Source organism: Stenella coeruleoalba (genome assembly GCF_951394435.1).
Source record: "Stenella coeruleoalba genome assembly, chromosome: 12".
Classification (NCBI taxonomy): domain Eukaryota; kingdom Metazoa; phylum Chordata; class Mammalia; order Artiodactyla; family Delphinidae; genus Stenella; species Stenella coeruleoalba.
In genome coordinates, this window is record NC_137158.1 from 69,549,699 (window position 1) to 69,563,036 (window position 13,338).

At 39.6% G+C, this 13,338-nt stretch overlaps 1 protein-coding gene across 5 annotated transcripts in view; it reads left to right on the forward strand.

Moving 5' to 3' along the window:
• Positions 1–13,338, forward strand: part of PHACTR2 (phosphatase and actin regulator 2) — a gene marked incomplete at its 3' end in the record, with an annotated part of 260,934 nt that overhangs the window by 131,453 nt on the left and 116,143 nt on the right. The window lies entirely within an intron of this gene.

A 13,338-nucleotide genomic window follows, 5' to 3' on the forward strand; every position in this document is an offset into this window, starting at 1 on the left:
CCATTCCAGCCTCCACCAGCATGGGTTTGTTTATATTGTAGAGCTTCACTCCCTGAAATATCATAAGCTTTGCTCCGGCTTATGTTAATGCCTCAGGAGAACCAGCCGTCTGCAAAGGAGAGGAATCGGAATCCAAAAAAGATCACACCTTCCCTTACTGTCATTGACAAGGTTGTACAGCGCTGCTGCCGAACAGAAGAGACTTAATGTTGATAGCTTTTTGGGAATTTGAGGGGGAGTGTTGATTAGGATCTTAATTTTAGTAAACTATTTTGTGCAATTAAGGCTTACTTTCCTTTGTCTTACTTTAAAGCAGTGTGACTTCTTTCATTTCAAGGAAGAGTTAGATTTTTAAATTTCAGCGCTGGCAAAGCATAGAGTTAGATCAGTACTCCAATACAACAGGTATAAAGTACTGCCCTGAATTTAGTTCTTTAGCCACAAAGTATTGTTAGGGTTAATATTAGAAAAGTGGATTTTGCATTTATAAAAATCAAAGAATGTTACATAAATGATGCCTAAGAAGCAAAGTAGAATCCTAAAATGTGACCTTCCTTCCTAACCCAGTACAGCAAAAAATACCCAGATTGCTGTAATTCCTAATATGTAATTCCTAATACAATGACTAATCATGTCAAGAGATTGGGCAGTTTATTTATAAGTAATTTAAACAAAAAGTTATGCTTGACCATGAAAGATATTTCAGAGAAATCTCTCATGGAATGGTGTTATACTTAAATTACAGGTCCTCCGTTTAGTTGATTAAAAGTTTGTGTATCTTGGAGTGACCAATTCAGACATCATGAGTAGAGGGGTTTTTTGGTTTTGTTTTGTTGGTTAAGGGATGATAGTTGCTATGACTGAAGTTTTTTAATGTTAAGAGCGGAGCAGTTTTCTCATGATATCCATTTATATCCTCTAAGTGTATTACTATCACTCCATTTCCCTGAAGTTTTGCCTTTAGATTCCAAATGAAAATGAAAAAACAACAAAAACAGAGCATTTGGTTGCCATATCTTAAGTTTTATGTTCATGTTGGTGTTCTTCTCTGAGTCTGAGAATGTCAAACCCTCTACCCTTCCATGTATTTTGTTCACTCCTCGTTAGCTGTTTGCCACAGGCTTCACAAGTGGTGTGAAGATCTTTGTTCTGTGTGATCTCAGGCATCTATAGTTGTTTAAGTCTAGAGTGGCTGCTAGGAATTACAGTGGCGAAGAGAATTCCCGTCGTAAATGCTTAACGGGGAAAATCTGTTTGAGTCTAAGGAGTCAATAGCACAGAGTCTGATAGTTTATACTTGTTACTCAGTTTGGGCTTTTGTAAAAATCAGCACTATAGGCCACAAGTTAGCTTGCTTTTCTTTCTTGATTTCAGGCTCTTTTGAGCCTTTCAGCTTAGGGCTGCATCTAGGTTCTAAGAAGACCAAGTAATAATGATTTCTGAAAACGTGCAGTTAGAGTCATTCTTTCTTTTTTTTTTTTTTTGCGGTACGTGGGCCTCTCACTGTTGTGGCCTCTCCCGCTGCAGAGCACAGGCTCCGGACGCGCAGGCTCAGCGGCCATGGCTCACGGGCCCAGCCGCTCTGCGGCATGTGGGATCTTCCTGGACCAGGGCACGAACCCATGTCCCCTGCATCGGCAGGCGGACTCTCAACCATTGCGCCACCAGGGAAGCCCATTATTTCTATTTTTTAAAACAGCTTCATTGACATATAATTAACATACCATAAAATTCACCCATCGAAAGTGTACAATTCGTTGTTTTTCAGTACATTCATTGTGTTCTGCAGCCATCGATCCTTGTTCCCATCCTTCTCAACCCCCGACTCCTAGCCCTAATTAACCACTAATCCACCTTCTGCTTCTGTAGGTTTGCTTATTCTGAAGAATTTGTATAAGTGGGATCATACAACACAACACGCCTTTGTGACTGGCTTCTTTCACCTAGCATAATGTTTTCAAGGGTCATCCATGTTGTAGCATGTATCAGTACTTCATTTCTTATTATTGCCAAATAATATCCCACTGTATTAATATACCACATTTTATTTATCCATCCATCAGTTGATGGACATTTGGGTTATTTTTACCTCTTGACTCTCTGAACGGTGCTGCCATGAACTTCAGGTAAAAGTTTTTGTGAACATATGTTTTTATTTCTCTTGGGTATATATCTAGGAGTGGAATTGCTGGGTCATATGGTAACTCTATCTTTGTTATGTTATATTTTAAGGAACTGCCAGTTTTCCAAAGCGGCTGTACCATTTTACATTGCCTCCAGCAGTATATGAAGGTTCCAATTTCTCCACAGCCTCTTCAACACTTGTTACTGTCTTTTGATTATGGCTAATCTAGTAAGTGTGAAGTTGTATTTCATTGTGGTTTTGATTTGCATTTCCCTGATTACTTATGACATTGAGCATCTTTTCGTGTGCTTATTGGCCATTTGTATATCTTCTTTGGAGAAATGTCTATTCAGATCCTTTGCTTAATTTTAATTGGGTGATTTGACCTGCTATTATTGAGTTATAAGAGTTCTTTGTATACTGGATACAAGTCCCTTATCAGATATATGATTTGCAAATACTTTCTCCCATTTTCAGAGTTGTGTTTTCACTTTCTTGATACTATGATTTGCAACTGAAATTTTTTATTGTGTTCAGTTTATCTATTTTGTTGTTGTTGTTTGCACTTTTGGTCTCCTATCTAGGAAACCATAAACTAACCACTGTCAAGATTTACACATATGTTTCCTTCTAAGAGTTTTATAATTTTAGCTCTTACATTTAGGTCTGTGATACATTTTTTAATATTTATGTGTAGTGTGGTGTAGGGCTCCAGTTTCATTCTTTTGCATGTGGATATCCAATTGTCCAGGACCATTTTTCGAAAAGGTGATTCTTTCCCTGTTGAATTGTCTCGGTACCCTTGTCAAAAATCAGATGACCATATATGTCAAATTTATTCCTGAACTCTCAATTCTATCCCATTGATGTATATGTCTACTAATATGCTACACTGTCAAGATTACTGTAGCTTTGTACTAAGTTTTGAAATAGAAAAGTGTGAGTCTTCTCACTTTGTTCTTTTCCAAGATTCTTTTGGCTATTCTGGTCCCCTTGCATTTTCGAATGAATTTTATAATCAGCTTGTCAATGTCTGCAAAAAATCCAGCTGAGACGTTGATAGGGATTGTGTTGAACTTGTAGATCAATTTGAATAATATTGCTCTCTTAACAATATGAAGTGTTTCAACCCGTAAAGACAAGAAATGGAAATGTACAATGTCTTTCCATTTATTTAGATCTTCTTTGATTTTTTTCCACAATGTTTTTTAGTTTTCAGTGTATGTCTTGTTAAATTTATCAGTATTTTTATCATTTTTATGCTATTTTAAATGAAATTGCACTCATTTCATTTTCAGAATGTGGCTTGCTAGTGTATAGAATATAGAAAATTGATTTTTATATATTGATCTTGTACCCTGTAAATTTAGTGAACTCATTTTTTTAGTCCTAATAATTTTTCAGTGGATTCCTTGGTATTTCTGTATACAAGATCACATTATGTACAAGATTTATATACAAGGTCATGTGCAAACAGAGATACTTTTACTTCGTCTTTTCCATCTGAATGTCTTTTATTTCTTTTCCCTGTCTAGTTGCCTTCACTTATTATGCAGTATAATGTTAAAGAGAAGAGGCAAGAGTGAACATTCTTGTCTTGTTCCTGATCTAAGGAGGAAAGCAATCAGTCTTTCAGAATTAAATGTCATGTTAGCTGTGGTTTTTTTCATAGATGCCCTTTATCAAAAAGTTCCCTTCTACTCTTAGTTTGTGAGCATCTTTATCATGCAACTGTTAGATTTTGTCCAAGCCTTTTTCTTTTTGCCCCTATTGAGATGATCATATGGTTTTTGTCCTTCATTGTATTAATTATGGCATATTACATTAATTTCAGATGTTAAACCAACCTTGCATTCCTGCGACAAAGATTACTTGGATATGATATATAATCTTTTTTATATGTTGCTGGTTTTGATTTCCTCGTATTTTATTGAGGATTAGATTTATTATTTCTAAGCACAGGCTAAACAGGTATGTCCCCAAATAGGGGGGTTTCAGTACCCTCTGACCTCATTCCTTAGAGGGGTTGAGACTTCTGGCGTTCTCATTGCCAAGTACTGGGCATGACAGATTGGGTACAAAAAGTTTGTTGAGAATATGAATGAGTCAACAAATATTCTCAATGCAGTCTGACTACTTTAAGCTAATGATTATATGAATGCGAATTTTGTATTATTTTCATTCTTTTTAACTTCAAGAATTGCATGCTACGCTGGCTCTGTTGTCCGTCGGGTGGTATTTGAATCTAGTGACTATTTTTTTCAGTCTTCAGCCCCACCCCATGTTCACTGTGCCACAGAGCAGCTCTTGGCTGTTTTGCATGAGCCCTTGAGTTGAAAGGGCAGACAAAGCCACTCTTCTCATTTTTAGAAGACAAGGGAACAAGTGAATAAAGTATGCAGGATCACACCTAGGCCATGATAGAACCTATATCTGTCTGTGTTTCTGGGTTTCCATATTTTGGTCAGTGCCTTATTTCTGCCCTGCCCAGGATATTCATCCATTTCCTTGTAAAGCCAGTATTAAAAGAAATCGTAAAACAAAAACGGATAGTTCATTTTTCTTAATGCAAATAACATGCATATGATCAAAAGTCAAACTTTACAAGACAGTTCAGGATAAAAGTGAATTTTATTCCCTCCCAGACCCCTAGTCCCTCCCTTTTAAATTATAACGCAGCATGAACAGCTTTTTTTCATTACAGTCTTCACGTATGTGTCTTTATCAAAATACAAGCAAGATGTAATATGCTTGCTGCTCCCGAGTTTGAGTTTTTCATATGATGTAAACTTGAAAATATTTCATATTGATGTTTTTAATCTAGAAACAGTATTATAATATGTGGATATCTCATAATTTCCTTTAAAAGAACTCTATTGTGTTTTTATATTTTGTTTGTATTTTTATATTGTTTCTGGGTTCTTTTGTGTGTGTGCTATTATGAACAAAGCTGAAATGAACATCCTTATCTAAACATCTCACGCTACCTGTACCAGTAAAATCCTAGGGATGGAATTGCTGGGTCAAAAGATTTGTTTGTTTTATTTTGATAGACTTTGCCGAATTATCTCTAAGGACTGTATCAGTATATCTGCTCACTAGATGAGATTTCCTTTTTCTGCACTGTCTCACCACCACTGCATACTCTCTTAAAGCATATGGCCCTTTGTGAGAAATAGAAAGCACTCTCTCTGGGTGAGGCAGCCCGGCAGGCATATGGTTTAACAGGCAGTAGAGTAGCAGGAATTCTGTCCCAACTCACTCCTGTCGTCCAGTTGTCCTTGTGCAGTGAACACTCTGCAAAACTGTATAGGACCACAGTGTTGGGCATAATTAATTTTTAAAAATCCTTGTAAATCTATATGTAAAAAGTGATATCTCATTTTGATTATAAGTGAAATCGGGCATTTGTATTTCTTTTTCTCTGAATTGCCTATTTATAGTTTTTCCTTATTTTATGTTTTCTTTTTTCAAAGATTTGTATGTTAAGGAGATTAGCCTTATGTCTGTAATATACTGTGAATATTTTTCTGTGTTTTTCTTACCTCTTCTGTTTGTTTGATTTTTTTTAATATAAAAACTTTAAACTTTTATGGAGTCAAATCTATCCATTTCTTTCTTACAAACTAGAATTATTAAAAACGTGTTTTCCTTTGCTGTTTTTCTCATATTTGACTATTTAATCTCTGTAATTTTTTCTGATTTAAAGTGAATGATTTAATGATATTAAATCCTTAAACTTCTGCATGGCAAAAAAATCAGCAGCATACTGAAAAAGGAAATCATAAAGTTGACAAAATATTTGCATTGCATATAGAAAACAATGATTAAATATCTCAATGTAGTAAGACCTTAAAAATCAGTGAGAAAAAGAAATCAATGAGAAATGGTAAAACTCAAATAGAAAAATGAGTCAAGAACATGAACAGGAATTTTTCAAAATATCTAATGGCCATAATGGTGAGCTCCCTATGGGTCAGGAATTACTCTAAGTGCTTTACTTGAATTAACTTTTTAATCCTCACAACATCCATATAGGGTAACTACCATTAATATCCACATTTTGCAAATGAGGAAACTGAAGCACAAGAGTTAACTTGCCCACATTGCTTAATCGAAGAAGAAATGCGAGTGACCATTTGGTGTAATGAGTAAAATTTAAGCAATTCAGTGAAAAAAAATGGATGCCATCGATCACCTATGAATTTAGTAAAGATTAAAAGGAATGATTTCCAGGAGATGATTGTCTTGTGGTAGTTTAAATTGGTACAACCTATCAGGAGAGCAGTTTGGTAATATATATTAAAAATCTTAAAATGTGCATATACTCAGACCCAGCATTTCCACTTCTAGAAGTATATTGTTAAGATAGTAATTATTTGCTCACCAGAGCAATGTTCATCAGAGCCAAAGTATTGGAAATAACCTAATAGTCAAACAACAAGAGAATTAATTGGGATATAGTCATGTAAGGATATAGTCATGTAATAAAACAGGCCATTTAAAAATGATATAGGGGCTTCCCTGGTGGCGCAGTAGCTGAGAGTCCGCCTGCCGATGCAGGGGACGCGGGTTCGTGCCCTGGTCTGGGAAGATCCCACATGCCGCGGAGCGGCTGGGCCCGTGAGCCATGGCCGCTGAGCCTGCGCGTCCGGAGCCTGTGCTTCGCAACGGGAGAGGCCACAACAGTGAGAGGCCCGCGTACTGCAAAAAAAAAAAAAAAGATATAAAAATATTTTTGAAAAGCGATTTTCATAATAAACAGCATAAAAATATGAAATGGCAGTTTTCTGAAGTTATATGATTCTATTTTTAAAATACGTGCATAAAGAAAAATCTACATGAGCAGAGAAAGAGAGAGGAAATTCATTTCTGAAAAGATAGTGTGACAGTCATGGCTTTCCTCTGCTTTGGGCATGATCAAGGCCAGAGCTTCCCCCTGCAGCATCCACCTGGCCCTCCACTGGAATTAAAGCCATGAGCTGACCTGCAACTATATCAGGTTTTCTCTGGCTGTCATGGACTCTGACTCTGCTTTAAGTTCAACTGCTGTTTTCAACCAGTCCTATTCTTTTTCTTTGTGAATTCAATGGTGAAAGCAAAAATATAGCCCCTAAGATAGCTTTTTAGGTTTATTTTTTTTCTTAGTCTGTTTGATCATAATGCAAATGTCAGTCACTTAGAGAGAAAGAAAAGGCGCAAAAATTTGAACCTCAACTACTTCTCTTTGGTCCATTGGTCATCAGTCTGGCCAGTGAGTAATATCCCAAATGTTTTTAGCTTAAATTTATTTTATCTTCAGCCATTTGAAAAAATAACAACCAATGGGCGAGTCAGACTTCATCCTTTGCTTACTTAATGCAGGAGGGAAGGAGATAAGAAACCTGGATTGTTGATCCTCTAATTAAGCCTCTTTAATTTGAATAGAGGAAAGGTTCCAACATGTTTTCCTGTTCTGGGGACTTTAGTGTGAGTCTCTATGCTTGGGAATAAAGATTCATATTTGGTGAAGACTCAACTTATGTAAAAGTGATATGGAGATAGAAATAGTCTTAGGAAAATAAACACTTCCTGGTTGCTCCATCCCCATCCCCATCTGAAGCAGGGGAACCAAAACCAAAAACAACAGTTTTTGTTTCCCAGAAGGGAATGGGCAGATAACATTACATTAAAAAGTTGGGTCTAACCATTATCATTTATATTTGTAAACTACTCCTGTATTTTCATTTCAAGGGACTGGATGTGTTCATTCATGTAAACCTTCTGTCAAATATAACATTGCAACCCTTAACACTAGGAAAATTTTGGTGTATTCCTGTAAATCCGCTCATTTTGTGAGGGGATAGTAAGGAGAACGAGTGGCACCTTCATCTGACAAACAGTTCCTGAACTGAAGTAATTAAGTGTCAGGTACCTGGGCTAAGCTTTGGGGAAGTTTAAAAGATAAATCACGCACCGGCCTTGCCCACAAAGGTCTGAGCCCAGGATACACTTAGTGAAGATGTGTGGAAATGGGGCTGGAAGAGAAGGGACCCCAGAGAACCCTGGGGACAAATCAGGGAGGCCGAACAGTACAGAAGGGGAACAAGAATTCAGGCCCTGAGATGGAGAGGGTTGGAAGGCAAGAGTACAAGACACAGGGGGTGAGAACCACAGAAGGCTTTTTATCAAGTGAGAGATGATTAGAGCTTTGCTTTAAAGGGGTGAATCTGCCTGCTGCTTGCAGTACTGATTTTGTGGGGGAGACTGAGGAGGGAGCAAGAGGTAAGCTGCGGTAATCCAACAAGGTACAACGAGCACCTGACCTGGGGGTGCCTGGAGAACTGCGAGTAGGGTGATGCCCAAGTTTGTATCTGCAACTCTGCTCTTTCCTTTGCTCCAGGCTCAAATAGGCAACTGCCTGTTTCCCAGATCTGCTTGACTCCTTAATGGGCATCCCACAGGTCGCAGGTCTAAACGGAAGGCTTAATTTTGCCCTCCAAACCGGTTCTTCCCTTGACTTTCTGCATTTCACCAGATGATACCTCTGACCACTCACTCATTCTAGCCAAAAATCTAGGATTCACCCTTGGGTTTTTCCCTTTCCTGTTCACATTGATCCATCAGTATGTCCTGCCCATTTTTCTTCCAAAATAAATCTGAACTCCATTCACTTTCTCTCTCTCTCTCCATGTCTCTCTCTCTCTCCCTCCCTCCCTCCCTCCCTCCGTCCCTCTCTCTCTCCCTCTCTCTCTCCCTCTCTCTCTCCCTCTCTCTCCCTCTCTCTCTCCCCTGCTGCCATACACACCCTGGCCATCTATGCATGGACCACTGCAGTAGGTTCAAGCTGGTGTCCTGCTTCTGTTCTTAGCCTTCTGTAATTCATTTTCCACACAACAGCTAAAGTAATTTTTTAAAAACATAAATCATGTCACTTCCTTACACAAAACCTTCCCATGACTTTCCATTGCATTTAGAATGAAATCCAGACTTCACCTTGCTGTCCTCAAGGCCATACATGATTCTGTGTGACCCCTGATCTCCTCCCATCTCTCTGACTTCATCTCCACCACTTTGCCCCTCACCGTCACCCCCGACAGCTTCAATCACATTTCAGTCATCACACAAGCCTGGCTCACTCTTACCCGTGACCTTGGCCGTTGCTGCTCCCTGTAATTCTAGGAAATCTGGGACACGCTCCTTCTGGCTCTTTCCAAAGCTGGTTCCTTGTGAAATGGAGCAGGACCCTGTGGTCTATGCCCACCATGTCCTCAGCTTGCCTTTTGTCTGTGGAAAAACTGTAGCCAAAGAGTCAGTTTCATCAGAGAAGTGAGAAAATGCAGAAGCAAAGGAAAACAGTCAAAGGAGGCCAAATAATAATAGTTTAGTCATTAAGCGTAGTCAAGGACCTTTAGCTTCTTCTCAAGGGCTATAGATAATATTCTGAGCCGTATCCTGTGAGCTGTGTTATAGATACTGAAACCCCCTCCAGGTGGAAGAAGTTAACTACATGATGACCGGACTGTAGCCATGACATAAGCTGCCACAATTCTGAGAACTGGCCTCAAAGAAATGGAAACAAACTGACCCTGGAACTGAAGATTAGCTGTACCTAAAACAATCAAGATGACACTGATCAGACCACTGCACGACCAATGTCAAGATGACGGTCAGAGCTGACTGTGCAGGTTCTGCATGGAGCCCCCTCCCTCCGTCTATAAAAGCTCTTGCCCCCTGGTTGTCAGAGGTGGGGACTCGGCCTTTGGACAGGCGTCCGCCCTCCCCACGCACACAGTTGCTGGCATCCAAAATGAAGCAAACTTTCCTTTCCACCAACCTGGCCTCTTCACTGGCTGTTGAGTGGCGAGCAGCTGGACCCCACTTTCGGTTACACTTGCTTCAGCTCCCACATCCTCCTCTTCACAGGGACCTCTCCTACCCACCCCTCAGTCACACTTCTCTGCTCTGTCATTGCACTTATCCCTCAGATTATCTTGTTTGTTTGTTTGTCCCTTGTCTCCCTTTGCTAGGACCTGAGCTCCAAGAGCAAGGAACTTATCTGAGTTGTTCCCCAATGTGTCTTCTTATTCCTAGATGTATGCCTGACACAACAACTGCTGAATAAATGAATAGCTGTGTTTGGCCAGGTTGTATATTAGCAGAGTGATGGGCACTCATCAGAAAGTTAAGGAGCATCCCAGAAATGTAGAGCCTTTTAAACCGATTCTTTAGTGTTTACCTCCAGTCTCTAAACAGTGTGCTTACATTGCTAATTATTGGTTATTCAGCTTGACACATTATTACTGACCTCACAGTATGGAAATTGAAGATACAGCTTCCTCTTTCACACCGCTTCTCACCCCTACCCCCAGCGAAGTCACGCATTTCCCATCCTCCGATGTTCTCATCTTCCCAACATTTTTCTATTGTGCCTTAGATTAGATCAGTATTCCTTATAACTACGTAAAAGCTATGACAGCTAGGCCGTGAGGTAAACCGTACTTCCTTTTTCCTTCCTGCATAGCTTTTGCTTTCCCTATTCGTGTTTTGGCTTGCTGAGGTTCCTATATCCTCATCCCCAAACCTTTCCCCAGTTACACTGATCTCTTCTCAAATATGTCCAGACAATTTTGATATTCTTTCAAGTTCTTCTTTGAGAAATTTACCTGAGGTCTTTGCTCTATTCCAGTTTGGACGGCATTTCCTGTAAGCCTGCTGCCCAGCTGTTGCCCTGGGATCTCTCTTCACATCGTCCCAGGAATTCCTTCCACTTCTCTCTTATGTTGAATCTTAGATAGCTGGATCCATGTCTGATTTTTTTCTGCATCTATTTCCTTATTTTGGCAGAGCACACAGATAGCTTCTTGAGAAAAGCTCATGGGACATTTTTTTTTTTGAGGCCTTGTATAAATACCTTTCTTTCTGGCTTCCTACTTGGTTGATGGCTTGGTTGGGTCATAAGGTAGCAAAGCAAACTTGCTGTATATGCACAAACACGTACCGTCACTTATAATTCATCACAATTAACATTTTCCCTTTATGTAGAAGACTAGTTTTTTTAGAAGTTTAGCAAATAGCTTTTAATTAATTTCAGAAGACTTTCTTGGTTGATTGTCCCACAAGAACTCAACTTTGACCTGCTTTTGTTATGGTCTAAAAACATTCTATGAAAGTTTAAAAGTTTTGGGGAATTCCCTGGTGGCCCAGTGGTTAGGACTCTGCGCTTCCACTGCAGGGGGCACGGGTTCTATCCCTGGTCTGGGAACTAAGATCCCGCATGCTGTGCGGCATGGCCAAAAAAACAAAACAAAACAAAAAACAGTTTTATAGCTGAACAGACTAATTAAAATATGTTTACTATGATAATAATCTGCTACCATTTTTTAAAAGATTCATGTTTAAGGTCTGTATAGAATAACTGTATTTTTCCTGTATTTTGTGCATCTTACTGGTATTTTAAGGGTGTGTCATCCTTGTGGGATACTGGTCTGGATGGAAATCTGGGGTATTACAAGTGAAGGTTAGTATTCCACGGACTTGCCCAGTTGTGAGAATTACCTAGTGTGCTTGCTAAAAACACTCATTTCAGGGCTCCATATTCTAGACCAGAAAAATGAGAATCTTTTGGAGAAGGTTCTCAGAATCTGGGTTTTTAACAAGTGTTACAGAAGATTCTTGAGGTGAGAAACCTCCTCTAGAGATTAGCAGTATTTAAAAGGTGGCTTCAGATGAAAATTTCTCTTCCCCAACAATGTGTGTCTTCTCTCTTTTTTTTTTTTTTGTTTTTTGGGGTTATCCCTAGCTGTGTATCTTCTCTTGAAAAGAGGTAGAAATTACAGAATGTCCAGTTCAAAACACTAATGTTCTGTACCCAGCGCCTTGATGGATTTGGTCATTAATATGTCCTGTTCACGAGCAAATATTCCCATTGCCAAGTACAATTTTGGCAAAATCTCATTGCCAGAAAATATTTTGCCCTTACGTACATTTTATTAATATTATAAGCTGCAAAATAATTCATTTCCCACAGTAGTCAGGTTTGAGCTAAATGTAGTTAACATTAGAAGGGGAAGAGGTTTCAGCAGGGCAATTACCCTTTAAGGCACAGTTTTTCAACTCTGTTGCCTTTTCGGGAAGACCCCTGTGAACTTCATCAGAGGTAGCCGCATGCTAATTACTTCAAGAGGAACCAAAGTCAAAGAACAGGGTGTTGGATGAAAACAGGTATTTAATAATGAGTGTGAGGACCTGTAAGAAAGATTTGAGTAAAACATATTTCTAAAAAGGAGGCCGAGCCCTTTTCTGGTTCAGAAGTGTGGGCAGCAAATCCTGAGAACTCCAAAAGCAAGCAATCATTTACTTAAAAATTCTTTTCATATGTTCCTTTTTGGAAACGTGTGGCTTTTTATTTTTGCCTCTGTACTTCAGGGGTCTTTCCTTTCAGTGGTGGGCCCATTTGCAGTACCTTGCTCACTGTGAAGTATATTCCAGTAAGTTTTAATTGGGATCTCTTAAAAGCTTTTCCTAAAGAGTCTCTTAGCCTCTCCAAGGAAGGCCACCATTGTTTGCCTCAGGTGTTTTGAGGAAGGCCTGCTGAGCTGGCCTTGGACCTTCCTTTTGTCGTGGCCTCTCCCGTTGTGGAGCACAGGCTCCGGACGCGCAGGCTCAGCGGCCATGGCTCACGGGCCCAGCCGCTCCACGGCATGTGGGATCCTCCAAGACCGGGGCACGAACCCGTGTCTCCTGCATCGGCAGGCGGACTCTCAACCACTGCGCCACCAGGGAACTCCTGGACCTTCCTTCTAGAATAAAAATGTTTCTGACAACAGCTGGGTAGCCTAATAGGACTGAGAGGGGCAACCTGACGGACAATTCAGGATTGCTGTTGCCAATTCCATCTATTTAAAGGGATTTTTGTGTTTTTCAAAATTTCCTCTACATCTGTAAAGTTAACTTGTGCTGGCCTGCCAGGCTGTCTGCGGAGGAGCCGGCTGAGGATGGAAACTTGGAATAAGGCAGAACGAGTTAACGGAGCTCACGTCGAATGTTACTGCGGGCCCAACTGAGCTGAGCTTCATTTTCCTAACGTCTTCTAAAATGGAATTGTATACATATGTGTGCGACTGGTATTCTGTCTCTTGGAAAGTACTCGGCTGCCAGTTTTTTGAAAGAAAACATGAAAAGGATAAAATCAATCTTGAGATTTTAAAAAGAATCTAGAACTGTGCACTTTT